Raw genomic sequence first — 23993 nt, forward strand, 5'->3', positions numbered from 1 at the left:
CTCTCCCACTGAAAGAGTCACAAGATTGGCCTGCAAAAATCAGATGCTTTTCATCAAATTGTCTCACAAGCAGAAAAGGCAATTCTTTTTTGAAATTAAAAAAAAAATTAAGTGAATAGAAAAAGGAGTTTTAGAATTTCAAAGAAGAAAAAAGAGAATATATTGTAAAAAAAAAAAACAACCCTTTTCTCTTTTATAGTTAATTGTTTTAGCTCTCTTTTGCAGAGGGGACTCTATCAAAGAGTTCACTCTGGTACCAGCTCCTGTCAAAGCAGGTCACGAACAGTAAAGTGGAAAGTCACTGCACTGCTGTGGCACAAGGAATTTCTTCGGTTAAAATCAAAGAAAGTCCAATTAAACTAATCATAACGTCCCAGTGAACACAAGGAAGCTCACCTGGTATTTCTGGACTTCTTTCGTGAATTCCCAACTCTACCCAGTACTTGGTATTATAATTACCTTGACCAAAATACTGTGAAATTACTGCTCTGATCTACTAATGGCTGAAAAAATCAAGCCGTTGTGGTTTCATGCCAAGGGGCCGTAGCAAGGTGGCGCAATGCTTTCTGACACAGAAGACAACTTCTAAAAACTCAAAAGGGAAAATTAACGGGATGTAGTTTACATTGCCAAAGACTGTTCATTAATTACCAATTTAATCACTGCTGGAGGCATGACATTACAAAAATCTGGCTGAAAGTTCTAATAGATTATGAAGACCACCTAAGAAGAGTGACCAAGAAATGTACAAAACAATTAATACTGTTTCACTACTATCAAAGACACTCAGATTATTTTACATCAAGTGAAGCAAAAGAATTAGTTGCTTCACAGTGCCACCACTAGGAACTGTAAATACAACAGCACACAATTAGTAATGCACATGTGACTTTTGGTTCAAGGCATATATCCTTGGGAAAGTCAGAACATGATAAGGAGAACAAAAGAAACATTAAAAAATGAAATGAATAAAGATTTTTAACTTTACCCTGGTGCATGCTGAGCAATAACAGAAGAGGCAATGCAAAATCCAGCTCTAAGTAACAGTGATATCGTCTAAGGATGAACAACACAGCACTGAACAGCCACACAGCAAATGCTTATGACTAATGATAGCAGTATGAAAAGGAGAGTTCTTAATGCTAAGGCATGTAGGTTTAACTTTTCCATTCAAGACAAGTCCACGTAAATAAACTTTTTAGGTTAGGAGTTTGTGGCTGGCTAAGTAATAGAAAATAAAATTTGAATTTTAAAATATAGATTTGTTTTCATGTGACGTCAATACGTGTCAACAAATTGGTGACATGTCTTCTAAAAAGTCTCGTAGTCATTTTTAGGGAAGTCTATTTCCAAGATTTAGACATAACAAACTACTATTCAAAAGATAATGACTTGTGGTGAAGTATTTATAACGGAAAGGTAAGAACAAGACATTCCTATTTCACAAAATATAGCTATAAAAATTAACTATACATTTTAAATGTCTTACTGGTCTGAAACGGATTATGTACATTAAATATTCTTACTATTGTGTTGGGATAAATTTTGAAATAAGGAATATTCTTTTATCTTAGTGTCCTGAGAATTTTGAGTACATACAAAAGATGTATAGCATCTTCCTCAATCAAAAAAAGGGTGCATTTCTTATTCTATAACCAACTAAATATTTTAGAACCATTGACTAGTCACTGAGTTTCCTATTCTTATGTTTATGTGAAATTAGTAAAAGATATGAGAAACCTTAAAATTTATTTTAAGGTAAGTACTAGGCCCAACTTTTTCTTTTGAAGTATTGATTAATATCAGGTTAATAACCCTTTTATTTGTAATGAGTACAATTTAACATTCTTTTAATATAAACATGCTGTGGCAAAATCTAATAATTTAAAATTCTATTTAAATTTATGATGACATACTTAAAACATGTATAAATGAAAGCTAATGGATAAGTTACTAGGAATCTGGGGTTATCAAAATAATGTTTAATCTTTTTACCAATTATAAAGTAACTGCTTATTTCATAATCTAGAGAAGATCTAGTGATCTTATCTAAATCTGACACAATTATCAGCAGAGCAGGCTAGTATTTTTTTAATCAATATTTTCCAATTAACATCAAAAGAGCAAGGTTGTGGACTACAAAGTCCTACCCCTCTATAACAACAACAAAATAGTTAAAAGAGTTTAATAGGAAGTAGCTTGCTGTTTCCTGGCTCTCACATTTCTTTACAGTTAATTAGAGAATGATCATAACCCTGTGAATATAACTACACCATTTCCTTACACTTAATACAAGTCTAGTTTTCCACAGAGTTTTGAAAGATGCCTAAAATTCATTACAGGATGGAAATACTTTGTTTCTGGAAATACTTTAGTCATTGATATTGCTATTTTATTAGTTAATAAGGGGAAACAATTATTTGTATAATTTAAGTAGCAGGTACTACTGCATCTTAAGTATTTTAAAGGATATTTTGTCTAGTTCACATTTTAATAAATCACTTTAGTTGTTCCTCTGGATAGCAGATAACTTTTTCTTATTTCAAATCAAGCTAATCATTATCTAAAATTCTGACTATCAAAGGGCTAAAAGGTATCAGTTATGATTTTTAAACTATCACTATTTGACAGAAGCTTCAAGTCTACAGTACATCAGCTTTGTAAGTTCACAATATTCTCAAATGTTAATTCTTAGTCAGTTTCCAGATGTGTAACTATTTATTGTCTTCAAGATATCATTTTTCATGCTAAACAATTCATGAATGCAAGTGAACATATATCTACAAAATCACTAATCATTATTGGTTAGATAATACGCTTATACTGCATCTCCTGAAAGACTTTATGCTTACAAAATGGGTATTATTGTTAATAATAAATAATATTATATTAGTGACAATTAAACTTAAGAGAGGTTCAAAGTGCTTTACACATGTTCTTCCAATTATTTTTTATAACATTTATATGATGTTTTAAAGAGAGCTAAGAATTATCCTCAAAATTTCTCCTCAAATTTATTTTTTCTGAGAAGGTATATTTACTAACTTTAGCTCAATCAAATGCAAAAAAAAAATCACCATCTAGATCTTCATATTGTTATATGACTGTCATTTTTATTCTCAATGACAATTTAAATATAAAGTAATTTCTGCTTCCTATGGTTCAGTTTATGTAGCAAAAAGAAACAACTAAATTTCCAATCTAGATTTAGGTATAAAGTATTAATAAATAGATAAAAGAGGCCAAAGTAGAAAGAACTTATTCAATGCAGATAGGTTATATATGCAACAAATCCTAAGAAAGGAAAGAGAAGGTAATAGAGTTAGAAAATTGAAAAAAAATGCACTTTTTGTCTCCTACTTAAAAAACTCTCATTTTTTCCCATTGTTTTTGTTTGCACCCATTAGTGCTGTGAACTCCTGGTGTGGAAACTTTCCTTCATTTGATGCAGACAGGAAACTCACTGATTAATTTTTGTCTCAGGAACCAGGCATTCCTGATTCCAAGGTCAGATAGTCTGTGAATATATGCATGTTTGTGTGTGCATACACAGATATACTTTAAATACAAAGTTAAAGGTTGGCTTATCTATCACAGTCTTCTTTCCCCTTCACCTCCAAATACAACACTGAAGACAGAAATGTAGAAAAACTCTAATGCAGCATAAAACTGCTGATTTTTTCAACATTTGAATTTTAATTTAGCTTTAAGTACATGAGAGCATTAGAAAAACATCCTATAACACTAGCTCCTTACATCAGAAAAATGTAAACATCTGAAAATATTACTTGATGCAAAAATAATAAAGGACACTGCAAAAATACAATGTAGATTCTTTTAAGATAATTTCCAAAAATATCTAAGGCACATTAAAGAATATTTGAAAGTATGAATCAAGTGACTTTCTTTCATTAAACATGAAAAGTAAAACTTCAAATTTGCATAGTAGAAAATATTTAGAAAGGCATACTGTGTACCATATATCGTATGAGACAAATATAAACAGAAAAGTAAGACAATTCCCATTCATACTCTAATGGGAAGATCTATGATCTACTAAGTAAATGAATGGGGAGAAGATGTATAGAGCCATAATTTTGAAATTTGTCTTCTTGACTTCAAAGAATTTCAAACAAATGATAGTGCATTGTTTTAAAGATATCAGAGAAAATAATAAACTTTTAATTGTTTAAGCTATTCCACCATGAAGGAATTCTTTTTTTTTTTTAAACCCCTACCTTCCGTCTTGGAGTCAATATTGTGTATTGGCTCCAAGGCAGAAGAGTAGTACGGGCTAGGCAATGGGGGTTAAGTGACTTGCCCAGGGTCACACAGCTGGGAAGTGTCTGAGGCCAGATTTGAACCTAGGACCTCCCGTCTCTAGGCCTGACTCTCAATCCACTGAGCCACCCAGCTGCCCCCCATAAAGGAATTCTTACTTAAATCAATCCAAATTTGTCATCAATGAATTAATAAGCACTTCTGAGAAATAATAATCAGATAGGGAGAAAAGTAAGCAAGCAATGTCACAAAAATCCAAGAAGTGAGTATTTAGGAGGAGAGTGGAGTCAGTTACTACTGAGAAGTCAAAAAGAAAGAGGACTGACAAAAGGCAGTTAGATATTACAATTAAGAGACTGTTGGTAGCTTTGGAGAAAGCAGTTTACATTGAGTAAAAGGCTGGCTTCAGATGGAAAAAGAATGTAAAACAAATGGGGGAGAACAGAAATGGAAACTATATATATAAACAATTTGTTTTTCTAGGAATTTTGCTTTGAAAGGAAAGTTAGTTTGAGGGGATGGTAAGATCAAACAATGCAGAGAGGGAAATGAGATGAAGAGAGACAATATTAAGAGAATATGTGTGGGTACACTGCTGGAGATGGGAGGGGATGGGATAAGAATGGGGTACTAGTAGCCGGCTTGGCTTTTGTGAGAAGTATCATCTTTTCATCAGAGTTTAGAGTAAACGGAGGAGAGACTAGGGGATGATGAAAAGCAGTTTTGAAAGAAAAGCAATTTTGAGAAAAATAACTTCTCTTTTCTCACATTGAAGTTCATTTCTTCTTGTTTGATCCTCAGTGGATAGTAAAAAGAGTAACTATTACCTATCTTTTAAAAAAATTACTATCTATTGTAGTATTATATCACCGACATGTTCTACTATATCCTTCTGTAACAACTCTCAGGGAACCATCTTTTATAATCAGGAATTATTTTTGAAATTATTTTTGAACATTATTGAAATTATTATTTGAATATTATTTTTGAAAAAATTAAACAGAGCAGATAAATATAAGGAAAAAGTCTAATACATATGTAGAATTTCACACTTATAGTTTTCTAACTCTGCAAATCAGTGGGGAAAAGTGTCTTGCCACTACTTTTAGAACAGGTTTGAACATTATAATTTTAGATCATTCATTTTCAATTCTTTCTTTCATTTGTTATTCTTTTTCCTTGTACGGTTTTTAATCACTCTTTATTGCTTTCCTGGCTCTAGTTACTTCATTTTGCATTAATGTATTTGTCTTTCCATGCTTCTACACAGTTATCATGTTCATTGTTTCTTACAGTATAATAATAACCCATTCCATTTATGTAACACACATGCTTTGTCTCTAGGTTTTTTGTCTTTTTTTTTTTTGGTACCAAAATTAGTGCTACAGTAAATATTTTGGTATAGATGAAGACCTTTTTGTCATTTACTTCCTTTAAGTACACATCATTGGGAAGGCTTTTAATTTTTCCCCATTACAGACGATACTTGCTGATGGGTTTTAAATAAATGACTTATTATTTTAAGGAAAGACCCTTTTACTTCTATACTTCCTATTGTTTTCAATAGGAATGGATGTTGTATTTTGTCAAAGGCTTTTTCTGCATCTATTAAAATAATCTGTGATTGGCTAGTTTGATTAAAAAAAAAACCCATACCTTCTATCTTGGAATCAATACTGTATATTGGTTCAGAGGCAGAAGAGTGGTAAGGACTAGGCAATGGGGGTTAAGTGACTTGCCTAGAACTGGGAAGTGTCTCAGGCTAGATTTGACCCTAGGACCTCCCATTTCTAGGCCTGGCTCTTGATCCACTGAGCCACCCAGCTGCCCCCAGTTTGATTTCTGATATGGTCAATTAATACCAATAGTTTTCCTAATATTAAGGTGGCCTTGCATTCCTGGTACAAATCCCACTTGGTCATAGTGAATAATACGTGTGATATATTGCTGTAGTCTCTTTGCTAGTATTTTATTTAAGATTTTTGCATTCATGTTCATTAAGGAAATTGGTCTGTAATTTTCTGTCTCTGTTTTTGAACTTCCTGGTTTAGGTATCAGCACCATATCTGGGTCATAAAATTTTTTTTTTGGTAGAACTCCTTCTTTGGTTATTTTGCCAAATTGTTTGTATAATATAGAGATTATTTGCTCTTTAAATGTATGATTGAATTCACTTGTGAATCAATCTGGCCCTGGGAATTTTTTCTTGTGGAGTTAAAGTTCACTGATGGCTTCTTCAATTTCTTTTTTCTGGTATTTTAAAAGTATTTGATTTCTTCTTTTGTTAATCTAGGCAATTTATATTTTTGTAAATATTCATCCATTTCACCTAGATTGCCATATTGTCATATAATTGGGCAAAATAGCTCCTAGTAATTGCTTTAATTTCCTCTTCATGAGAGGTGAAATTACCCTTTTATTTTTGATACTGGTAATTTGAATCTCCTTTTTTTTTTCAAATCAAATTAACTAATGCTCAATTTTACTTGATTTTTTTATAGAGCCAGCTTCCATTCTTATTTATTAGTTCAATAGTTCTTTTTCTTTTAATTTTATTAATTTTGTCTTTGTTTTTAGGATTTCTGACTTAGTCTTTAATTAGGGATTTTTAATTTTCTCTTTTTCTAGTTTTTTTTAGTTGCATGTCCAATTCATTGATATATTTTTTTTCTCAATTTTATTGATATAAGCACTCAGAGATATAAAAGTTCCTCTAAGCAATGCTTTGGTTGCTTCTCATAAATTTTGATATGTTGTCTCCTCAATGTCATTCACTTCAATGAAATCAGTGATTGTTTCTATGATTTGTTCTTTGATCCACCAGTTTTGAAGAATTAGATTATTTAATTTCCAATTAATTTTTGTTTTGTCTTTGTGAAGAGTGAATCAAACTTTCTTTGTCTATCAATCAGTCAAATTAGTCAACCCAAAACTTAAACACCCTTATTTAACACTAAGTAAAGGAGTCCCCAAGTCACTTACTAAAGCGAGTGACAACTCCAGAGGCCACAGACCACCCTCTGGGCAATGCTAAACAAACTGAAAGGCTTGGTTCATGTAAAGTGGAGGAATGGACAGTAAGTAACATGGAAGAAGGACTATAAAAAAGTCCTGAACTTCCTGTCTGAGGGGCTTCTCCTGGTGACTTGGCTTTTGGAGGTGGCTTTGGGCTTGACCTTTGGCTTGGACTTTGACTTTAGGTCTTGGACTGATTCTTGGAGGACTGTTCTTGGATCTTCTCTTTTGGACTTCATCTTGGGTGAGTGAGTAGCTGGCCTTCCTTTCCTGACTTCTAGAGAGATGAGTTCTGGAGAGGCCTTCCTTTCCTGGAGGAGGCTGCATAGGTGGAACTCTTGCATAAGACACCACTGGGTCCTCTGGCTGAGGGTTAACGAGTCCTGCTAGGGCTGAGCCAGACACTGGAGCAACATTTAGTGTGATAGGCTAGACATTTTCTCTACCTTCTTCTTACATTTCTCTACTTTCATTCTTTCCACCTCTTTGTAAATAAATGCTACTAAAAGTCATTTTGACTTGAGCTATAATATTTTAAATTGGTGACTATAATATTACTTTAGAATTCTCATGTTTAGCAAATACTAAATTTAATTTCTTATACTTTCCATTAACTCTTCTTGATTATAATTTTTATTGTAATATGATCTGAAAAAGTTACATTTGTTATTTCTGTTTTTCTGCAATTGGTTGTGCAGTTTTTAATGTACCTGGTCAATCTTTGTATATGTATCATATGCTACAAGAGAAGGCATATTCCTTTTTATCCCTATTCAATTTCCTCAAGATATCTATTAAATTAAACTTTTCTAAAATTTTATTCACTTCCCTGACTTCTTTCTTATTTATTTTTTGGTTAGATTTATCTAATGCTGATAGGGGAAGGTTGAGGCCTCCCACTAGTATAGTTTTTACTGTCCATTTCCTCCTTATGATCCTTTATTTTCGCCTTTAAAAATCTGGATGATATACCATTTGGTGCACATATTTTAAATACTGATATTACTTCGTTGTCCTTTTCTCTTTTAATCAGATCTATTTTTGCTTTATCTTTGTCTGAGATCATGATTGCTATTCCTGGTTTTTTGGTCTCAGTTGAAGCCAGATGGATTTTGCTCTAGCCTCCTACCTTTAGTCTTCTGTGTTTCCACCTACCTCAAATGTGTTTCTTATAAACAACATATGATTGGATTATGGTTTTTAATCCACTCTGTTCTCTGTTTCTGTTTTATAGGTGAGTTTATTCCATTTATATTCACAGTTATTATGGGGTGTATGGGGTGTTGAGGGAGGGATAGTATCTCTGGTATGGAGGGCTTGTCTTCTAGGGCAGCTCTCCAGTCTCTGACCCCCAGCTGACACCCAGCTCTCACTTGTGGCTCCTAGTAGCTGCTAGCATGCTGCAGCGGCCACACCTCAGGCAACGGCTTCGACAGGCCGGCTAAACCTTGTGAGGGTAGCCATCAGGTCATAGACCCCTGGTGAAGTAAGGCTTTGCTCACCCAGCATGTGAAGACTGCTTCGGCTGAACAGATGGAAGAAACCAATAAGAAGGTTCAAAGGCTGAGATGGTGATGCAGCAAAGCACTGTGGAGTGCTTAGGGCGTATTGGAGCACAAAGGACAACATGGCCATCCAATGCAGCTGAGGAAGTCTCCAGGTGTAACGACCTTTCGTGCCACTGGACCCAGGCTTCCAACGCTGAGAGAGTGGGACTGTGTGCATCGACTTTTCCACTTAAATCTCCTTCACGCACAAGTGTCTTTGTGCACACTCATCTATCATAGATGAAAACGCACAAAGACAATCGTCATCCTCGGCTACCGAGAGACTACTACTAATATGATTACTATCTGCATATTCCCTTCCATCTTGTTTTCCTCTTTTAATCCTGTCCTTTCTCCTTTTATTCTTTCCTTCCACACCAGTGTTTTGCTTTTAATGACTCCCCCCATTCTCCCTCCCTTTACTCCTTTCCCCACCACCTGCTTTCTTATTCCTCCTTCTATTTCTCTATAGGGTAAGAGAGAATTCTATACCCCAATGAATCTGGCTATTCTCTCCTCTCTAAGCCAATTCCAATGAGAGTAAGGGTCTTAAACCTTATACTTATATTACTTATATTACACATATGAATATGTAATATAAGTATGTAAATACTTATATTACCCTTATTAAGTAATTAAGATTACTCCTTCCTTTTCCCCTCCCCTGTAAGTTTTCCCCTCTCCCTTGCCTCTTTATATGATATAACTTACTCCATTTTACTTCTCTCTTCCCATTTCTTAGTGCAATCCTCTTTTTCACCTAGATATTTTTACATATCATCCTAAACAGCTTACTACTATATCCTTTGTCTATTTATGCTTCTTCTAACTACTGTGATAATGATAACAATTTTTAAGAGTTACTGATATCATCTTTCCAATTTGACCTTATCAAAGTCCTTAATTTTTTTCCTCTTTCTTATTTCCCTTTTTATGCTTCTCTTCAATTTTGTATTTGGACATCAGTTTTTCTGTGATAATTTCTTCAAGAATGCTTGGAAATCTTCTATTTTTATTAAATGACCATACTTTCCACTGAAAGAATATAGTAAATTTTGATGGGTAAGTGATGCTTGGCTGTAAACTCAGTTCCCTTGCCTTTCAGAATAACATATTCCAAGCTGTCCAGTCATTCAATGTGGAAGCTGCCAGAACCTATGTAATTCTGTCTGGGGCTCCATGACAATTGAACTGTTTCTTTGTGGCTGCTTGCAGTATTTTCTCTTTGGCCTCATAGATCAGGAACTTCCCTATAATATTCCTGGTAGTTGACATTTGTGGATTCTTTCAATTTCTGTTTTCCCCTCTTGTTCAAGAATATTGGGGCAGCTATCTTTGATAATTTCTTGTAGTATGTCTAGGCTTTTTTTTTTTAATACCATGACTTTCAGGTAGACCAGTAATTTGTAAATTATCTTTCCTAGACCTAATTTCCATGTCTGTTATTTTTTCAATGAGATATTTAATATTTTCTTCTTTTGATTTTGTTTTAATGTTTCTTGATGTTTCATGAAGTCGTTGGCTTTTATTTGCCCAATTCTAATTTTTAAATAATGAATTTCTTCCATGCCTTTTTGATCCTCCTTTTCTATATGGGCTATTCTACTTTTCATGGAACTTTTCTTCATTGGATTTTTTTGCCTGCTTTTCCAGTAAGTCAAATTAAAAAAAAACAAACAAAAAAAAACCCCTCTTTTCTTCATTGGATTTTTGTCCCTCTTTTTCCAGTTGACCAATTTTGTTTTTTAAGCTGTTTTTTTTTTTTGCATTACATTCATTTCTTTTTCCCCCATTTTTATTCCCTTTTTCTTCAAGCTGTCTTATTTGATTTTTTGAAGTATTTTTTGAGTTCTCCAGCACTTGAGTATAATTTCCATTTTTCTTTGAAGTTTTGCATGTGGTTGCTTGGATCTCACCATTCCCTACTGACTCTGTGCTTTTCTCTTTGTCATCAAAGACATTTCCTAGGATTAAGTGTTTCTCTTGCTCTTTGTTCATTTTCTCAGACTGTTTTTTGCCTGTGGAATGGAAATTCTGAAAGCTGTTTTTTTCTGTTTCCTCTGCTAATGGCTTCCTGTGAGCTATTTTGCCCCATGGCTAAGTCTTCACCACAGAGCAGACTTGAATGGGCCAAGTGCTACATACCTCTGGGTCTCACTATAGGCTGGTGTCAGGGTCTGGGACTTCAAGGGGTGGGCTATACAGTGTATAGTGCTCTGTTATTATTGTAGACAGGATCCCAGGATCCCAAAGTTAGTTTTTGCTCAGGCTTTGAACCTGATGCAGTAGGTGGAAGGCAGAGTTGGTTCACTATCTCCTCTGTGTGCAGTTTTGTTTTCAGTTCCCCCTTATCTCATGAAAATTGACTCTATCTTTCAATGTGTATTCAGCAGAAGAGCCCCTTCACTCTGTCTAACAGTTGGTTTTTGAAGCCTGTAATTTTGAGGTGCTTTTTAAAGATTGGTTTGGAAGGATTGTCGGAGCGATTTTAGCTTTTGCTGCTACTAAGTCACCATCTTGGCCCTTGAGGTATATATCAGAAGTGGAATCTCTAGGTCAAAGAGTAGCAATATTTTAGTCACTTTATTCACAGGATTCCAGATAGATTTCCAGAATGGTTGAATCAATTCAAAGATCTATGAAAAATGCATCTGTGTAACATCTTTTCAAAATCCTTCCAACAATAGTTATTTTTTATTATTTTTAAAACCATGGAGTTGTTTGATTTTTCTTTCCTTTTTATTATTAGTGACTCGTGGCACTCTTTCATATGGTTAATATGCAACTTTTTTGAGAGTTGTTTCTTCATATCCTTTGACTTCTTAATGGCTTTTGGTCTTGAAGACTTGCCAGGTACCTATGTATCTTGGGGTTTATTATGTAAAACAGTAGATAGAGTGCCAGGTCTGGAGTCTGGAAAACTCATCTTCCTAAGTTCAAATCTGGCCTTCATTCCATACTAGTTATGTGATCCTGGGGAAGTCACTTAATACTGTTTGCCTCACTTTCCTCATCTGTAAAATGAGCTAGAAAAGGAAATAGCAAACCACTCTAACATCTCTGTTCAGAAAACCCCAAATGGGGTCACAAAGATTCAGGTACAAATGAAAGGACTGAACAACAACAAAATATATCTTGGATATCAGACCTTTATCAAAGATACTCAATACACATTTTTTCCAGTCAACCATTTCCCTTCTTTCCCTAGTTACATTAATTTTTTTTTCAAAAACAACTTTTCAATTTCATACAACTAACCTTATCACTTATAATCACCTCTACATTTTGGTTAGATTTTTAAAATACCTCTTCTACTATAGATGTGAAAGGTATATTATTGACCTTTCTAAATTACTTTTATGCTATGATCTTTAATTTTCAAATTAAGTATCCATTTTTAATTCTTTATGGAATTTGGATTTAGATGTTTGCCTAAGCTTAATTTTTGTCAGACTGTTTTCTAACTTTCCCAGTAGTTCTTGACAAATAGGAAGGTCTTTTCTAGGTAATTTATATTTACATTTATCAAACAATGGGCTAATAATTTCCAATTTGTTCCTATTTAATTTGTTTCACTGATTTATTTTTCTATTTTTAAAATCAGAAACAAATAGCTTTGATGTTTAATGCTTTTTATTTTAGTTTGAATTCTTAAAGTCTTGTTCCTCTATTCTTCCTTTTTCATTCTTCTCAGATATTCCAGATCATTATTTCTCCAAATGTGCTTATTATTTTGTCTACTTATCTAAGTTAATTATCCTTAAAGTAGCTCGATATGTAAAAAACTAAATCTGTCAGTTGACTTTCATAATATTGCCATTTTTATTATAGTAAGATAACCTAGTCATGAGCACTGAATATCTCTCCAGTTATCTAAATTATTCTTTATTTTTCTAAAGGAGCATTTTGCAACTATCTATATAAGCATGGATGATTTGCAATTATTTTGTTCATTTTTTTAGTTATTGTGAGTGGGAATTTCCTTTCCTTACTACTTGTTGGATTTTATTATAAAACAGTAATGTTATTGATTTTGGGGATTTATCTTGTAGCCTGAAACTTTAGTAAAGCTACAATTGATTACTTTCTTTGTTGATTCCCTAGGATTTTCTAAGTAAGTCATTTTATTAAAAAGGGGCAACATTCATCCCCTTTGACCATCTTCAGATCTTTAAATTCCTTCTTTTGTCTTAATGTTATTTTTAGTATCTCTATAACAATATTAAATAGCAATGGGGAAAGATACACTTGCTTTGCTCCTGTTATCTACTGAGAAAACATCTAGTCTACTCATTGAAGGTATGGCAATATTCTGCTTTAGATAACTAAAAAATAATTTTAAAAAAGATTTTTCTATGCCTATGCTTCATAAGGTTTCTGGGATATTATATTTTACCAAAAACATTTTTGTGTGTGCATCTATTGATATAATCATATCATCTGGATACTTTTATCTTTGATGATTGTGTTACTATACTTGTATGCCATCTGTGGGATATAAGTTGGATATATTCAACTTGATTTTGGAATTTTTTTTCATATGAATGACCATAACCTTATTGCCATGATTTATTGATATAATGATGAAGTTATATGCTGTTTTTTTGTTCTATCCTTCAAATGATTTAGGTATAGGGGCTATTGTCTCATAAAATGAGTTCAATAGAATTCTTTCTAAATATTTGTAATTTGTAACTAGAGATATTTTTTAAAAGATAGAATTATTCTGTAAACCCAGACGGATCAGTTTATATTTTTCTTTTAGATAATTTAACTTCCTTTTCTGACATCAGATTACTTAAAATCTAATTTGGTATTCTGTTAACCTGTTTCTATATGTTAACCATGTTTCATATACATATACACACTTTCTGATCATCCTTATATCTTTTGAATTTTTAGTTTTATTGGTGTAAATAGTATAACTGGATTCTGATAATTCTTGTTTCTTCTAAATTTATTGTTATTTTAGCTTGACATTATTAATTTTGATGATGTGGTTCTTCTATCTCTTTTTATGTGAATTGGTTAAAGGTTTACCACTTTGTTAGTCTTTTTAAAGAATCAGATTTAATTTTGCTTATCAGCTGTAGTCTTTCTCATTTTCAATTTATATTTATTTCACTTCTAATCTTCAAAATTTCCTCTTTTTTGTTCTTTTGGGGCTTATTTGTTGGCTAATCCTAAAATCATTTGTTCATTAATCTTCTCCATTTCTATTTGATTCATGTTTTTAGAAATATAGTTTTTTTTTTTTCTGAGACATACTTCTGAATCCCAGAAACGTTGGAATGATGTCCCATTATTAGGATTATTTTTCACATTTTTGGACTTATTTTTCTTTTTACTTACTTGAAATTATTAAGTCTCAATTACGGTTTATATTTTCTGCTTGTTCTTTTCTTATTATGTAAAGGAAGTTTTTAATATATGGATTAATTTTCTATTTTTCTATGCCATTGTATATGGTCTCTTTTTGATAAGTGTTAATATGGAACTAAAAATTCATATATTCTCTACTGGTTCCATTCAGAAGGCAATATAAGTTTTTCAACTCTTACTCTCTTAACAGTTTGTTCAGTGCTATATTTCTATTTGATCTACTTTTCTGTTTGATTTGCCCACAAGAAGAGGACCTTAAAATCTCCTGGTGTTACTACCAATGTTATTTTTAAAAATTGTTAACTTTTCATTTATGAATCTGGATGTTATTTCATTACACATGTTTAATACTTACATTGGTTTACTGTTTATGGTACCTTTAAGAAGGATATAATTTCCTTATTTATATGTTTCCTGGAATTGTGAATGTCCCTTTTTTCCCCCCTTCATCTGATAGCATGGTTGTTAAATACTGCTTTTCTGGACTTACCGAATGCGCAGTAAATTTTGTTCCAGCATCTAATTTTGATTTGATGTATGAGTGGTTTTTAGATGTATTTCTTATAAGTAACAGATTGTTGGGTTTTATTTTCTTATCTATGCTTCTACTCTCATTTAATTGTCTTGTTTAGTATAGTGACATTAAAAGTCATGAGTGAGAGTTGTGTTTTGTTTAGTCTGTATCTCTAGGATTACTCTAAACTATTTTAAATCTCCTTCCTCATTTAATTCAATATTTTGTCCCTTGGTCAATTTTGCTCAAACTATTTGTATGTTAGTCCTTTTCTCACAGGCTTTCCCCTCCCTTGTTTTTGTCAACCATTTCCCTAGTTTTTTTTTAAATTACAGATTTATTTTTGTTTATTTCTTCCCTATTTTCTCACCTTTCCCCTATTATTTCCATATTCTCTCTAATCTCCTTCCTTACAATGGCTGCTCCTAGGAGCTCACATATCTCTTCTCTTGGGGCAAGGTACCATCCATGGAAGTACAACACTTTCACAGAAGGCGGTCTTCCAATACACTGATTCCTCTAGATTAATACATCATAAAGTTTCCAACTTCCAACCTTCCAACTCAGGCATAGACTTTTCCAATGGGAATATTCTCCAAGGGGACCCTGATTGGATAAGTGTAAAATACCCATCCCTCTTCTAATATACCCAGAGCTGAGCAGAATCAATGACTGTTGTTGGTTGTGAAGAAAACATAGGGAGGCAAATAAGGACTAAGATGTGTTGTCAAAATCTCTTCAAAAGGAAATTATCCCAATATGGACTCTAATTTGTCCTGGGGATTCTGATATAATTCTTTATATCTGGCAACTAATTCTTCTTTTGGACTTTTTTACTTTTTGGAGTATTGGGGGGAAGAAACAAAGTCTGTAATCTACTATATTGCTAGTCACACAACCTAGAAGTCTACCATCACAAATTTAAAGACAGCTATTAAATTGTTCTTTAGTTTTTTAGGTTTTATGCCCCAACAGTGGCAATTCTCCCATAAGGAAGAAGGCAGACTAGACCTTGGTAATGGGCTGGAGGGGGAGAGGGTCAGAACTGTGACTGTGAAGAGATAATAAAGAGATAGTGATGGTGGGAATGAAAGCAGAAGTCCTCTGAAGGAAAAGCTCTAATGGTCTCCAGGGTTCTCAGTTGGAAGAACTGCTATGATCTCTTTGGTTTAAAATATAGAGGGAAACAGGGAATGGAAGAACTACAAATATCCTTCTGTCATGGTCTCTGGGGAAACTGGTAGTCAGATACCTCAAAGGATTATAAAAAAATCATACCTTTCCTTTAGAGGTGGAAAGGAAATTAGCACCTAAAAGTTTAAAGCATATTTCAAAAAGAATCCCCAATCCATACTCAACAAGTGGTTATCTAATATCTGCTCAAGGATGTTATCAATGCAGGGAAATCAATTGTTACTCAGCAGAGTATTCCATTTAGGCAGAGTTCTCACTGTTAGAGAGACTTTCCTGCTAGGAAGACAAAATGTACAACTCTCTAATGTTCCTGGATCTTCATTCTGGTATCAGAATTCCTTCCATATGACAACACTTCAAATACTTGAAGACACATATAATGGTCCTCCTTCTTGAGGCTAAGCAGATTCAGTTCCTGTAATCTTTCAACTGATCCTCAAAGGGCATGAACATAGAACTGACCTGGCTGCCCTGTCTGACATTCTGCCTCAGTAATGGAGCCCAGAACTGAAGACAGTGCTCTGGAAGCAATTTGACCAGGGCACATTAGTAAAGGGCTATTTCATCCTTACCCCTAGAATGAAGGGCTTTTTTTTTTCATGTCATGCTGACTCATATGAACCTTGCAGTAATCTAAAAATCCAAACTCTTTTTCAGATAAACTGTTGTACATAATCATCCCTCTTCCATCTTTTATTTGGTGAGGTTGCTTTTCTGAACCAGCTAAAAAAAGACTTTATTTCTTTAAAACTTGGCTGTTAGTGGTATTCCTAAAGCACAGGTCTAATTGTCATCCATCTGCTCAAGAAGCTCCCCTATTGCTTCGAGGCTCAAACAAAAATATACTTATTGATATTTGAAGTCTAATACAATCTGAGGCTAACTACCTTTCAAGAGGTATTATATATTACTTTCTTATATGAATTTTATAATCCAGGCAAACTGTAACTACTTCTTGTTCCTCACATACAATATCTCACTTCTCTCCATCCCTTTGCAGAGATGGTTACCCACACCCAGAATACATTCTCTTTACCTCCATAGCCTGGTTCTCAAATTTCCTTTGTAGTCTAAGACATGTACTCCCCTTCTTTCTCAGCTTTTTGTGTTTTCCTTTATAAAATTATCCTGTATTTACTTGGTATATAATTTATATTAATTTATATATGTTTGAGTTTTCTCTCATAGAATGTAAGATTCATGCTGGTATGGACTGTATGTTTATCTTGGTATCCCAGAACCTAGGACAATGCCTTAAACATAAAAGATACTTAAATATTTTTAACTGATTATTAATTCTTGCAAAAACAAAGGCCTTAGGCTATAGAAATGAGAATTATAGATAGGAATAATACTGACACTGTAGAACTGATAAGATTTGGTAACTGAATGGATATGTAGAAAGTAAAGCCTAGGAATCCAAGACGTCTTTGAAATTATGAACATGGATGCCCAAGAGAATGTGATACCATTTACAAAGACTGAAAAGATGAAAATTGGTTAAATTTTTGAAAATGGAATAAACTAAGTAGCAAAGTGTGAATTATCAATTTTAATGGAACATACATTCAGTTATAATTGAAAGTAAGGATTTCTACTTCCTGGAATTTCATTTTTTATCTATGTGATTGTATGGAATTGAAAGACATCACCATGATATCATTTTGGTCCTCTTCCAGAGTAAAGGACAACACCAATCATGTGATCAAACAATTTACTTATTATCTATTATGAAACAGAACATATTTTAAAAACTTTTTATAAGTTATCATTTTTTTTTTGCTTTTCAAAGAAAACAAGTGAAGTTTATAACTGATAAACAACATAATTAAAAGAGATAACTAAGCATCTGCAGTAGTGATTTCAGCTTCTACACCTGGTTCTATCCTGAAAGTACTGATTTACTCAGCAATATAATGTAAATTAATGAGATGGTTATGATTCAGCTGGTAAGAAATAGGTAGATTTAAATGTGTTAAAGTTGTAATACTATTTAGGATATTCAGTGGAAGTGTCTAGTAAGTAACTGATGCTACATATTTGGGATTTCTAAAAAAGAGGTCTGAGTAGGAAGTCTATGTTTGTAAATTGTGTCAAGATGGTACTTGACAACATGGAAATGGGGGAGGTCACATATAGAAGAAAGGGAGTCTAAGGACAGCTTTGGGATCACCTAATTCAAGGGGAAGAAAAAATAAAGCAGATAATGAGGTAGAAAAGGAATGAATAAAGAGGTGGGAGAACGGGTACTATGTTATTATATAAAGTTAAGGGAAAAGAAGGTATCAGGAGCAAGGAGTGGTCCCATTATATATATATATATTTTTTTTTTTTTTTTACAAAATGCTCTTTTATTTTAGTGCAAATCATTTTCAGCAGTGACATAAAAGAACATATTTAGCAACATTTTACACCATGCAGAAACTAAGAAAGTGTTTCTTTGAAAATCTCTTATAGGAATACTATCTCTACATGAATGCGTAAGAATGTCAAGGTTCTTTTCTGTCAAGGCAACATTTCTCCTTCCTTCTTTTTTTGGGGGGGGGGTTTAATAAAATGAAAATTATTACATCATTTTTATGAGGGAACCTTATAAGGAGTTCTACATGAAGGCTGGCTTCATAGGAAACACATATCAAACAAAATTCATTAAGTTCCTTGGATGACCCAAGAAGTGAATTTTATTTTTGCACTTGATTTTGTGGGAAGGAAACAAGATTGTCTAAAGCAGAGTTTGTAACTTAGGAGCTTCTAAACTTGTTTTAAAAATACTTAGACAACTGTATTTCAATATCATTGGTCTCCTTTTAATCCTCTGTATTTTATATTATGCCAAAAAAACCATTATTCTGAGAAGAGGTCTGTAGGCTTCTCTAGACTGCAAAAGAGGTCCAGGACACAAAGGTTAAAAGATCTCTGATAAAGCTTACTTTCTCTTTCAAGAGTCTAAAGTCCATAGTATTAAATGCTACAACAATATCAAGGTGAATGGAAACTGAGATCAACTAAGAAAAAGTTCACTCATTGGGATTTTAAGAAGTTACTAGAAAAAAATAGAAAAAAAAGAAGTTACTAGAAATCTTTGAAAAATAAATTTCAGTAGGGAACCATGGTAGTACATTTTCATAGCTATTAGAAGAAAAAAGTCTAAGGGAAACCTATTCATTAGCAATTACAGATCTGCTGATCCTCAGAGTAGGACAAGACCCCAAGTCATCTAATCTAATCTATATATATCAAGAATCCCTATTACTGCTAACAAGGAGTCATCTCACAATAGTTTGAAGTCTTCAAGTGAGGGATAAACCTACGTGTTCTATTTTAATTGCCACTAAATTCCTTCTTCCATCAATTCTGAATATTCTTCTCTGCAATTCCATTCATTTCTCCTACCTTTGCTCTGTCTCGAGTAAGTCAATTAATAAGTATTTTAAAAAATAAACCTTTACCTTCCGTCTTAGAGTCAATATTGTGTATTGGCTCTAAGGCAGAAGAGTGATAAAGGCTAGGCACTTGGGGTTAAGTGACTTGCCCAGGGTCACACACCTGGGAAGTGTTTGAGGCCAGATTTGAACCTAGGACCTCCCATCTCTAGGCCTGGCTCTCAATCCACTGAACCACCCAGCTGCCCCCCTAATAAGTATTTATTAAATGCCTGCTATGTGCCAGGCACTGGGCTAAGTGCTGGTAATAAAAAGAAAGGCAAAAGAAGGTTCCTGTTCTCAAGGTATTGAGGTCACATGGGGAAGAAAACAAGCAAACAAATGAATACAAACAAAATGGAGACAAGATATATTGGAGATATCAACAGAAGGAACGTTACTAGAATTAAGAGGAAAAGCATCTTGTATGGAATTTTAGTTGAGTTAGGAAGCTAGAGAAGCTAAGAGGCAGAGATGAGAAGAGAGCGTTTCAGGTAAAGGGGACAACCACAGAAATGGCTTTGGAGCCAAGATATGTAGGGTCTTGTTGGGGGAACAGCAAGGAGGCCAATATCACTGGCTCAAGGAGTATGTAGGGGGATAAGGTATAAAAGGACTGAAGAGAGGTGAAGAGCAGGGTGTGAAGAGCCTTGAGCACCAAACAGAGATTTTGTATTTGATCCTGAAGGCCAGAAGGAGCTGCTGGAGTTAGGAGTGACACTGTTGGATCTAAACTTTAGGAAATTTGCTGAATGGGAGATAGACTATAATGGAGGAAGAGCTATGGCAAGTATACCCACCAGTCCAGGTGTGAAAAGATAAGGGCCTGCACCAGTGTCAGAGGAGAGAAGGATGAATGTCTAAGAGATATTGCAAAGCTGAAATTGATAGACCTTGGCAACAGTTTGGCTATGGAGGGTAAGAAATAGTGAGGCATTGAGAGTAATAGCTAGTTTGAGATTGAGGGATTGGGAAAACGGTTGTGTCTTTGAGAGTAAAAGGAAAGTTTGGAAGGGAGGAGAGTTTAGAGGGAAAAATAGAGGAGAGTTCTAAGCATGCTGAGTTTAAGATGTCTGCTGGACATCCATTTTGAGATATATAAAAGTTAAAATTAAATCTCAATAATAATATTTTAAGAGATTTATTAATCATCATTAGAAATCAAGGAATAAAGAAGATATAAAATAAAGACCATGTGCCCGTGGCTGGTTAGCCATTTTTTAGTCAACCCCACTCACCACCATCAATGCTGATTCTACATCAGAGAGAGGGAGCCTCCAAAGCCCACGCCCTTTAGCCTCTGTCTACAGGAAGTATGTAATGACAGTCAGTCAGTGGGCTCTTGGGATATGTAGTTCTTTTTTTAGGGTAACAGATTTTCAATCATACAGACATCAGAAAGGCAGTTGGAGATGTGTCTGGAGGTCAGCAGAGAGGTGAAGGCTAGATAAGTAGATGTGAGAATCATCAGCAAAGATAGGATAACTAAATCCAAGGAAGCTGATGAAGTTACCAAGGAAAAAAGAAGAGTCTAAGAGAGTAATTTACAGTATCAAAGGCTGCAGGGAAGTCAAGAAGAATAACGATTGAGAAGAGGCAACTGAGAAGGGCACAGCTAAGTGATAAGAACTGTGAAGCTGAGCTCTCTTTCACAAATGTCCTTGGAATAGTTCAAGAAAATGTACCAGACCATTTTCCTAATGGGGAAATTCAGAAAAAGTCATGGTGAGTCATTTTGCCAAACTGGTGTGGCATAGGGAGATATATAGGTAGATCTATGGGTAGTGTTTCCAGTTAAGAAGGTCATAAGGACGGAGGAAGTTCAGCTCAGAAGCAAATAGCAGCAGTTGGAAGCCTACAATTCTTCCAAAACAAAGCAACAGAACTTTCCTGATGGTTAGTAGGGGTTGAAACCAGTATCGGTCAACCCTTGTCCAGACACAAGCCCATGATAGGAAGTTGCAGAGCTAAAACCAATGGTGCAGCAATTGGATTAGTCCAATTGGAATTAGACAAATCTGGGAACACTGAAAGCTTGTGGCCTGTCCCTAAGATACTGGAAAATACAAAATTTAATAATCCAGAAGAATAACTCAGAGAAAATAGCCATAAGACTATCTCAGGCCTTTCCTCCAGAAGTGCTATGGAGTCTATCCCCAACATCAAATCTGAAGTCAGGAAGATTGGAAGGATAGTTACATACACACACAAAAAACTCAATCACAAAAATTATTATTGAGGTTGGGAAGATTTCCAGAAGAGGAGAATGACTTTAACACATCTATAAGGAAAGCCTTGGAAAAAATCATCATGGACACAAACTGAACTATAATTTCTGTAGGGGATGAAGTAAAAGTTTAAAAAAAAGGTAAAAAATGTTTTTATAAATGAAATGAAAGGGCTTGAGGGGAAAAAAAACATCAGAAAAGAAATGAGAGCTGTGGAAGAACAAATTAGAAAAGGAAGTAGTTTGGGACCTAAGGAACAAAACTTTATCTAAGCAACAAATCCATGAAAATTAGAATGGGCTAAATAGAAGCTAATGATTCTAGGAGGTAATAAAAAATATTAAAACAAAGTCAAAGGGTTGAAAATGAGAAGAAAATGTAAAATATTTATTGAAAAAACAACTAATAAACTGAGTAGAAACATTTAAGATTTCTTGGATTATGTGAACACTATGATAAAAAAAAAAGCACCTTCCAAAACTTATTTCAAGAAATCTTAAAATAAACCTCCATAGATCACTTAAAATTATAGGCCAAAACAGAAATAGAAAGATCACCTCCTGAAAGAAACCCCAAAATACAAACTCCCAGGAATACTAATAACAAAATTCAGAATTACCAAGTTAAAAGAAAATAATGCCGCAAGAAGCCAGAAAGAAAGAATTAAAATACTGAGGAGCTATAGCCAAGATTACACATGTTTTAGAAGCCACCATTATAAAGGAGCAGGTGAACTGAATACAATATTAAAGAAGACAAAGGATATACAGACTTACAGCCAAGAATAACTTATCCAGCAAAATTGAGTATAATGCCTACAGGGGTAAAATAAAACTTTGTTGAAATAGAAGACTTCTAAGTATTTCTGATGAAAAAATTAGAAATGAATAGAATATCTGACTTTCATACACAAGACTCAAGAGAAGCATAAAAAGGTGAACACAAGGGTAAAATTATAGGAGATTAAACAAGGTTAAATTGTTTATGTTCTTACATGAGATGAGGATACATGTAAACCTCAGGGCTCTTAAAAGGAGGCTAATTATTGCTTTTTCATTATGGAGCTTATAGTTTAGTGGGAAGGAATAAGACACCAATACAAAATATTACATAGTATGTTCAGTACAAAGAGGTTACAGTACAAAGAATATTCACAAAAATATCTTTCATTTTTATCTAAAGATGAAAATTTTGGTAACAGTTATGAATTAAAAATCAGGGGGTTTTTTTGAGTAAAAGAAAGAAAAACAAACTTATTGAAATGAAATGAAATGAATAGTAACAATTCTATACCTGGGCCTAAAACAAATGATTGTTAAAAAGAGAGAAGAGTGGAAACCTGTCTAAAAATGGCTTAGACAATGTCATATTTTATTTTAGAGATTAAAGTGAAATATATTTTTCTTAGCCTTCTGAGTTTTTGTTTTACATCAATGAAACTTTTAAGAATGAATTGTCTTTTGATTAAAGTTTTGAGGGTTTGCATACTGGATCTTAAAATTTAATAGTTTGACTCTAAGCAAGTCATTTAACCATTTTGAGCCTCGGCCTTCTCAATCATAAAAGTTTTGTAAAATATAAAATAAATATATAATAGACTAAGGAGGCAGACTAGTTATATATAACAAACAAGGAATGACTAATATATCGCTTATGTATGCCACTGGTTGCCATGCTATGTCAAGAGATACAAAGATCCTTAGCATATTGGATGTTACTCTTGTGGTAAATTTATAGAACAGTTTGGAACATTTATAATAATAACAGCAATAATAATAATTATGATGATGATTAAAGTTAGCATTTGTGTAGCAAATAAGGTCTGCAAAATATTTTACATGTTATCATCATTTGATTCTCAAAATAACTTGTGAGAAAGATGTTATTATCCCCATTTTACAGATAAAGAAATTGAGGCTGAAAGAGGTTAATAAACTTACTCTGAGTCACATAGGTAGTAAATATTTAGACTATTTGAGCATAGGTCTTCCTGATTTTTACAGAATGAGAAGCACGGATGCATAGCAATCTTTGAAAGGGCTGATAAGATTTTAGGTTAAAGAAATTAATGAAGTCTGTTTTACAGAGCAATCATGAAGAAAAATGCCTTGTAAACCTTGAAGCAATATGTAAATGTGAGTAATCATTATTATTATTAATTGTAGTACTACAATGTGGTAAACAGGCAGCTGGGATTAGGAAAAACCAGCATATGAAATAACTTCCTTTTTTACAGAGGACAGTCATCTAGAGAATAGATTATTTAAACATCAGGGAAATTCATATTCCAGATACCTATTTTTTTCCCTCCTACATAATACCATTATGTGGGAAGAATAGGTATAAAAATTACAATCATCTAACTATCAGTCAAGGACTTATTGAGGACCTACTATGATCCTATCACCAT

At 33.7% G+C, this 23993-nt stretch overlaps 1 protein-coding gene across 22 annotated transcripts in view; it reads right to left on the minus strand.

Annotated features, from left to right (window-relative positions):
• Window positions 1-23993, minus strand: part of EHBP1 (EH domain binding protein 1) — a 409225-nt gene that overhangs the window by 97430 nt on the left and 287802 nt on the right. The window lies entirely within an intron of this gene.

Source organism: Monodelphis domestica, chromosome 1, assembly GCF_027887165.1.
Source record: "Monodelphis domestica isolate mMonDom1 chromosome 1, mMonDom1.pri, whole genome shotgun sequence".
Classification (NCBI taxonomy): Eukaryota; Metazoa; Chordata; class Mammalia; order Didelphimorphia; family Didelphidae; genus Monodelphis; species Monodelphis domestica.